At 48.8% G+C, this 8,101-nt stretch overlaps 1 long non-coding RNA gene across 1 annotated transcript; it reads left to right on the top strand.

The window, feature by feature from the left end:
* The first annotated feature begins 693 nt into the window (after window positions 1–693).
* Window positions 694–7,388, top strand: LOC141580324 (uncharacterized). Its single transcript, XR_012512544.1, has 4 exons — window positions 694–741; window positions 2,524–2,594; window positions 6,287–6,660; window positions 7,141–7,388. It is a non-coding gene; the product is annotated as an uncharacterized LOC141580324 (long non-coding RNA).
* The last annotated feature ends 713 nt before the right edge of the window (window positions 7,389–8,101 follow it).

The following is an 8,101-nucleotide window of genomic DNA, read 5'->3' as shown; positions in this document are numbered from 1 at the left end:
GGTGTTTCTCTAGACCTCGAGAGTCAGTGTCTCATGGGAGAGGCCCTGGAACTGCCTTTAGACAGAGCTCCCTGGTGATTTGATGAGCTTCGGGGAGCCCTGGCCTGTCTGCACTTGAGGAGATGGGACCCACAGGACAAGCTGTAGGTGGGTGAGGAGGTATGTCCTGCTTCTCCGAGGACAAGTGATCCCTGGATCCATGAGGGCTCTCAAGGGGGCATTTGCAGGGTCTGAGCCTAAATAAAGGCATGAAATTCCAGATTGATGTGTTCAGACAACTAGAGGCCCTGCAGAGGCCACCAGAGCCCCCGAGAGAAGGGGTCGGAGAGAGTCCACTTCCCGCCAGAGGTGCAGTGTGGCCACCTCTAGCCACTCAGTCCTTCTTTCTGCCAGCCTCAGCCTTATGACGAGGAACCAACACATAAAGCTTCCTGAGCAGGGAGGCAGGACTGGGGAGATTGGAGCTGGAGTCAGGTGGGCCTGAGCTAGGGACAGTGGGGTCCCTGTGGCCCCGCAGGTTGAGCGCCTGAGCTGGTTGTTCCGGCTCATGTGACCTGCTCCTCCTGCCTGTAAACTCTTCACCCCGATCTGGAGAAGGTGATCCCCAAGGGCTAGGACCCGCCCACCCAGAAATACACTGAATAAATAAATGTGCTCTGTCCAGATTTTATCTAATCAGGATTCCAGAGCACAAGACAAATGGCCTCCCGTCTGGCTGGGAGGTGTAATTCATTCTCCTGGGTGAGTCCAAAGCCTGGGGCAGAGTGGGGAGAGGAGGGGCGGGGTGGTTTAGAGTAGTGGAACATGCACTAAGGTCTGGGAGGACCCGAAGCTTAGAGTAGGGGGTCAGCGCCAAGACCTCCAGAACAACTGAGCCCTCCCTAGGGTCTGCTCAGGATGGAAACAAACCCTAGTGTCCTTTCATTCAGGGAGTCTATTTCTGGGACTTATTCTAGGGAATATATACATAGGTGGTCATTCAAAGATTTAGCTACAAAGTTGTCCTTCACTGTGACTTCTAAGCCTGGAAAACGGGAAGCGACCTACAAGTCCAAAAATAGGGCATGGGTTAAATACATTGTGAAACATCCGGAAAATACAACAAAATTGAGCCTTTAAAAATGATGTAGAAGAGCATCTAATGACATGGAAATAAGTTGATAGCCTCATGAGCAGAATAATACAAAGCTAAGAGATATATAAAATAGTCTGACTTTTAAAGCATTGATTTGTGGAAAACATTGGAAGGATATACAGCAAAACATTGACTAGTTGTGAGCTAAGGGGTAATTTTAGATTGCTTATTTTTCTTTGTTTTTATTTTGGTTTTGCTCATTTGATTTTTTAATTTTTTTAAGCATAATTTTGCACTTACACACCAGACAAATATTAGGAAAGCTATTATTTTACAAACCAGAATCTCCGAGATTTAGCTTAGGAAGAATTCCTGGGTAGAAGAGACAGCTGGATGAGTCAGCCCTCACTCCCCCTCCCTCTGTGCACTCTCTTCTTTGGGTCACGTTTCTTCATTCCCACGGCTTCTTCCTGGCTGGCCCCTGGGGATGCCATCACCTTTTCAATTCTGCAGACCAGACATAGCTAGAAACCCAGTCTTTGCTGTTGTTTGAGGCTGAGTTTTGCTATCACCCAGACTGGAGTGCAGTGGTAACGATCTCAGCTCACTGCAATCTCCGCCTCCCAGCTTCAAGCAATTCTCATGCCTCAGTCTCCTCAGTAGCTGGGATTATAGGCATGTGCCACCACACCAAATTAATTTTTTGTATTTTTAGTACACACAGGGCTTTGCTGGGTTGACTAGGCTGGTCTTGAACTTCCGGCCTTGAGTGACCTGCCCACCTCAGCCTCCCAAAGTGCTGGGATTTCAGGCGTGAGCCACCACACCGGGCTGAAACCCTGTCTTTGGCTTCTTTTAACAAGCACAGCTAAGAAAGCTGGAAGGAGGCCGGGCGCGGTGGCTCAAGCCTGTAATCCCAGCACTTTGGGAGGCCGAGGCGGGTGGATCACAAGGTCGAGAGATCGAGACCAACCTGGTCAACATGGTGAAACCCCGTCTCTACTAAAAATACAAAAAATTAGCTGGGCATGGTGGCGCATGCCTGTAATCCCAGCTACTCAGGAGGCTGAGGCAGGAGAATTGCCTGAACCCAGGAGGCGGAGGTTGCGGTGAGCCGAGATCGCGCCATTGCACTCCAGCCTGGGTAACAAAAGCAAAACTCTGTCTCAAAAAAAAAAAAAAAAAAAAAAAAAAAGAAAGCTGGAATGATTATACTCATACCAGATGGCGTTAATAAATCTGAAGGGAAGACAGCAGGACTTAAACGTGGTGGCCAGAAGAACAGTAAACTCAATCCAGCTTCCCGAGGCAGGGTGTCCGGTCCCACCTTAGCCAGGCACCCTCTAGAGGCTCCCAGCTCCTGCCCCATCCTATGTGGAGGTTTATGAGAGGCTAGAGACCCCACCAAATCCTTTGTCTCATCGTTACCTTTATCACCTTCTTCTCAGGTTCACATTCTACTTTGAAAGACCAGTTTCTTCCTCGAGTACCTGATCTTGAAAATGACCTCTGCTTTCAGGTAGGACCCACCATGACACATGCAGAGTGCTCTAGTCCTTGGTCCAGGCTCCTGATAAAAAATATCCCGGCACACCCCTAAGCCACAGCACTCATTTCAGGGGACAGGCACCTCCCACACATAAAAGGCCTTTCAGGACCCAGGAAGCTCCAGGCCCGAAGAGCAGAGGCATTGGCTTGGCTGCCCCAAGCTTTTCTTCACACACCCTACCACGTGCTGCCCCAAGAAAAACAGACAAATAATCAATGAATTCTTTCCCCATTTAAAAAAACTAACAGCATTACAAATTATAAACATAGGCTTATTGTAAAAATATGGATAGTCTAGAAAAGTATAAGGAATAAAATGAAAATACTCCATAATAATCACACTAAATGGAGATAACCATTATTTGTATACACATACACCTTTAAATAAAACTGGGATAATATCATGTGCATACACACATACTTAAATATAAAACCTGATCTTCTTCCATATAAATTACATCATAAGATCTTTCTTGGGTCATTAAAATAGTCTTTGAAAAGACGATGTAAAATGGCCCATAGTATCCCACTGTATGGTGCACTGGTTACGAAAGCAATCGCTAGTGTTAGGCATGTGAACTGTTTCCAGATTGTTCATTATTTCAAATAATAATTTAATAAGCATCCATACACACACATCTTTGCATACGTCTCTGATAATTTCTTTAGGATAAAGTCCTAGAAGTGGGCTTATGAAGTAAAAGGGTGTGAATGCCTGCAAAGTTCCTGATGTCTGGGAGCAATGTCCTTTTGATAAATTGTGTTAACCATCATCCTCTCTTACCACCGGGGACGTGTCCCAAGCCCCCCAGTGGGTGTCTGAGATTGCGGTTAGTATTGAACCCTATATATGCTATGTTTTTTTCCTCTACATGCATACCTATGATAAGGTTTAATTTATAAATTAGGCACAGTAAGAGATTGACAACAATAATAAAATAGATCAGTTGTAACGATATGCTGCAATAAAAGTTATGTGACTATGGTCTTTTTCTATGTGTCTCAAAATGTTGTATTGTAGATCCTAGCTACCTGAGCTAAGATCTGAGATCTAAAATCTTGACTTTTTTCCACATAAATTATGTCATAAGAATTTTCCTGGGTCATTAAAATCATCTTTGAAAATACAATTTTATTTGATCTATTTATATGTGTTTTTTGCAACAGGGTCTCACTTTGTCACCCAGGCTGGAGTGCAGTGGTGCAATCATGGCTCACTGCAACCTTGACCTGCCGGGCTCAAGAGATCCTCCAGCCTCAGCCCTACAAGTAGCTGGAACCACGGGTGTGCACCACCACACCTGGCTAATTTTTGTGTTTTCTGTAGAGATGGGGGTTTCTCCGTGTTGCCCCTGCTGGTCTTCAACTCCTGAGCTCAAGTGATCTGCCTACCTCGACCTCCCAAAGTGCTGGAGTGTAGGTGTGAGCCACAGTGCCCAGCCTGATAATACAATTTTAAATGGCTGCATAGTATCTCATTGTCTGGCACAATATACGCTTTTTTCTTTCCTTATTAAGTCAGGAACTTCCACCTTTTCACTTAAGGGAAGCACGTCACGGCTTGTCTCTGGCATATTCAAATCGCCAGCATGGCTACTTTTGTGCTTAGGCGCCATTACGAGGTAAAATAAGAGCTACTTGAACACAAGCACTGAGATACCTCAACACAAGGCCCCTAAGGGACACACAGGCAGGCAGCAACCAAAGGGTAAGCTGAAGTGAGGAATGATTCGTGTCCCAGCTGGGACTGCAGGGGCTGGCCTGTCAGTGTAGGAGTTTGGAGGCCAGTGAGGCCAGAATGGAAGCTTGACCTCTGTTCTCATAAATCTATAAGGGCAGGGAATCCCACTAAGATGGCCTGGTCTAGGCCAGAAGGCAGGAGAATGGCAGAGGGCAGCTTCCACAGCTCCAGCACCTGCCCAGGTGTTGATGCCCCAGAGCTGAGTTCCACTGTGCTGGGTGCTGGGAGCCCAGGGCTGACCAGGTCATGACTCTGCTTCTAAGTTTATTTTATAAATCAGGCACAGTAAGAGACAAACAACAACAATAATAAAATAGATCAATTATAGCAAAATGCTGCAATGAAAGTTATGGGAGTATAGTCTTTTTCTCTATGTCTCAAAATATTGTGGATCCTAGCTTCTAAGTTTAATTTGTAAATTAGGCACACAATCCCATGGGGTCGACGGATGGACACTGTTAACAAGCATATGGCATAACAGACAGGGGAGGCTTCCTGGAGGAGGTGATGTTTGAGTGGGGCATTGAGGGATGAACAGGTGAACTGGATTTTAACAGTCAGGGAAGGTGGGAAATGCACTTCAGATATGAATACCTGTTTGCTGAGGACAGCGTAAGTGGCCCATGGCCTTGATTCAGGATTATCACTGGGAAGTAGAGAAAGCAGAGAGTGAGAGGAGAAGAGGTTCAGAAGAGGACCCTGGGCCACAGGGCCATGTGGAAGGTGGGGTGAGAGGTGGGACTGGAAGGGGCTGGAAGGGGGCTGAGGAGGAGCATCGAGGCATGAGGAACACCCGCAGAGTGGGCTGTTACAAGATTTAAGAATGAGCAATGGGGAAACATCATGTTGGCAGGAGGCCAAGAGAGACAGGCTCTGAGAAGGACCCAGGCCTGGTATGAATTCGGTCCTGGGAGACCCTGGCAGGGGCCGGGCTGGTAATGTGGGTAGGACAGAGGTCAGGGGCATTTGGTTCCTGTGGCTGTTGTGGTAACAAGCCACGACAAACTGAGGGGCTTAAACGACACACATGTATTCTCTCAATTCTAGAGGCCAGAAGCTCCAGATCAGCCTCATTGGGCTAGTGTCAAGGTGTCGGCCGGGCGGCGTCACGCTGGGCCCAGGGGAGAAGCTGTTTTCTTGCCTTTTCTGGCTTCTAGTGGTGCCTCAATTTCTTGGCTTGTGGCTCCTTCCTCCGTCTCCTGAGAGCATCACTCCAGTCTGCTCCTGCATCAGCTCACCCTCTTCTCTGACTCCTGCATCCCTTTCAGAGGACTCCTGTGGTTCCATGAGGTCCCCCCAGATCACCCAGGATAATGTCCCCATCTCCAGGATCTTGATCTAACACAGGTGGAAGCCCTATACGAGGAGGCATGGACAGATTCTGGGTCTTAAGACGTGAACATCTGTGGGGCATCATTCAGACTTCCACTGTGGTGAGAGGGGGAAGAGGAGGCAACCGGAGAGTGAGGACTCACCAGGAGACTTGCACGGGAAGGGAGAGAGGGACTGGACGGGCTCAGCCAGCAGAAGACCGTTCTGCCTGGAGCGCACTGGCTTTTAGGAGTTCTCTCCTGCGCCTGTTGTGTCTCCTTCCCTCCTTTCTCCCAAAAATCCAATTAGAAAACTGGAAACATCTGTTGTGTTGACTCCTTAGGTCTTGCTTCCCCTCACCCCGGACACCCACTTGCCCAAGGGTCTTCCAAGCTGGCTGAGTTGGTACCTACATTTTTTAACCACAAGGAAAAGAAGCCCAGAGCTACCAAGAATAATATTTTATTGACTTGGAACGAGTTTTGGAATCTGTATTTTTAACAAGCTGCCCAGGTGATTTTGATGATCAGGCAGTTAGACGTGTTTTTTTTTTTTTTTTCCTTTTCCTTTCTCTTCCCTCCAGTAAACTGTTTTTCAACTTTGTTTTTCAGTGGAAACCATTTCCTCCTCGTCGTGGCACAGGTCCAGAGCTGCGCCCGTCTCTCCCACGTCAACAGTCCTGTGTCCTTGGCGGAGGATGGTTCTCTCATTCAGTGCCCTTCCTCTCTTCCTCAGCCAAATCCCTGCTCTGCGCCTCCCTGCAGCTCCTAAAAAGCCGAATTACCTGAGGTGGGAAAGCCCTACCCACCGTCATTCTCAGGGAGGAGTGGAATCTGCAGAGGCCATGCCTGCCCCAGTGCACAGCTTCCTTTCTCCTCCACCCGAATTTTCCCAGACAGCTCTGTTCCAGCGTTCCAGGCCTGGGGCTGTTCCTGGGCCGAGGTGGAATCCAGCCCTGACCACCTCCCAAAGCCAACAGCCCTGGGTGAGCGTGTGGAGAAACAAGAGCTGTTCCTGATGCAGAGCAGGCACCTCCCGGTCAGGGGGATGAACCGATTTGGGACAAAAGGCAGTTGTTGGCTGAGGAAGGCAGCAGCTGGGGGAGCCCTGTGCTGAGTGGAGGTGGGTGGGTGTATTTCCTTGGCTCGAAGAGGCCTCTTGTTTGGTGGGATCAGCTCCTCTAGCCAGTTGCCACCTGGTCCAGCTTTGGGAGATGTGGAGAATGAATTTCACAGTGATTTCCACTGGGCCGTGGCATTGGAACAGCTGCAGGAGGGAACACAGCTGGTGTCACCCCCACTCCATCCATGAGAGCTGCTGTGAAGGAATGCCACCCTTCCCGTGGGGAGTGAGGGGCCCTACTTGCTGTGATTGGTTCCAGGGACCACGGGAAGAGGGGAACTCCTATTTTCAAGGGCACAATTTGTCTTTTATTAAAACAGAATTTCATCATCGTCTCTTCCAGTGGCTCCCAAACTTGGCTAAACATCAGGATCACCTGGGATGCTTACTGAAAAATAAAGAATACGGCCAGGTGCAGTGGCTCACGCCTGGAATCCCAGCCCTTTGAGAGGCTCAGGCGGGCAGATCACTTGAGGTCAGGAGTTCGAGAACAGCCCGCCCAACATGGTGAAACCTCATCTCTACTAAAAATACCAAAATTTGCCAGGCACAGTGGTACACACCTGTAATCTCAGCTACTTGGGAGGCAGAGGCAGGAGAATCACTTGAACCTGAGAGGCGGCGGTTGCAGTGAGCTGAGATAGTGCCACTGCACTCCAGCCTGGGTGACAGAGTGCGACTCTGTCTCAGAAAAAAAAAAAAAAATTAATAAAAACAAAGACTTTTAGAACCCATCCCAGACCAAATCTCTTTGGGTAGGCTTGGGCTGGAATCAATGTGAATCTGTTTAATCAGATTGCTTTCCTGATTCCAGAAGGGTGAGCCCATAGAACAGGAGTGAGAGGATGGAAGGGGGAGGGGCTGGGATGACGAAAGCTTGCACCACTGTTCACCGGAGAGGGCCGCGGGCCAGCTGCGGAACTGCAGACTCCTCATACATCATCGTGTGCAGTCTTCAAAACAAACCTGTGAGGTGTGCCCAATTGTTTCCATTTTGCCGGTGAGAAAATGGGAGCTCAAAGTGGCCACACACACAGCTAATAAGAGGCAGAGCCAGGACTCAGGTCCAGATCTTTCTCTTGACTCCTCTGCCGTGGAAGGAAGGCATCTTGAGAAAGCCTGGCCCCACCTCCGGAATCTGGTCAGCACATGACCCAACTGTCATATTGGCACAAGCTGCCTTCTGGACACTTCTCTGGTGGGCTCTGTCTGTCTCAGGGCTTCAGCTACCCCCTGCTCACTCCGCTCACATCAGTCACTGTGTAGCTGGGGACACAGAGGTGGTTGAGACATGGCCATCATCA

Source organism: Saimiri boliviensis, chromosome 1, assembly GCF_048565385.1.
Source record: "Saimiri boliviensis isolate mSaiBol1 chromosome 1, mSaiBol1.pri, whole genome shotgun sequence".
NCBI classification, from domain to species: domain Eukaryota; kingdom Metazoa; phylum Chordata; class Mammalia; order Primates; family Cebidae; genus Saimiri; species Saimiri boliviensis.
The sequence above is the reverse complement of the archived record's forward strand: the minus strand, read 5'-3'. Positions and strand labels throughout refer to the sequence as shown.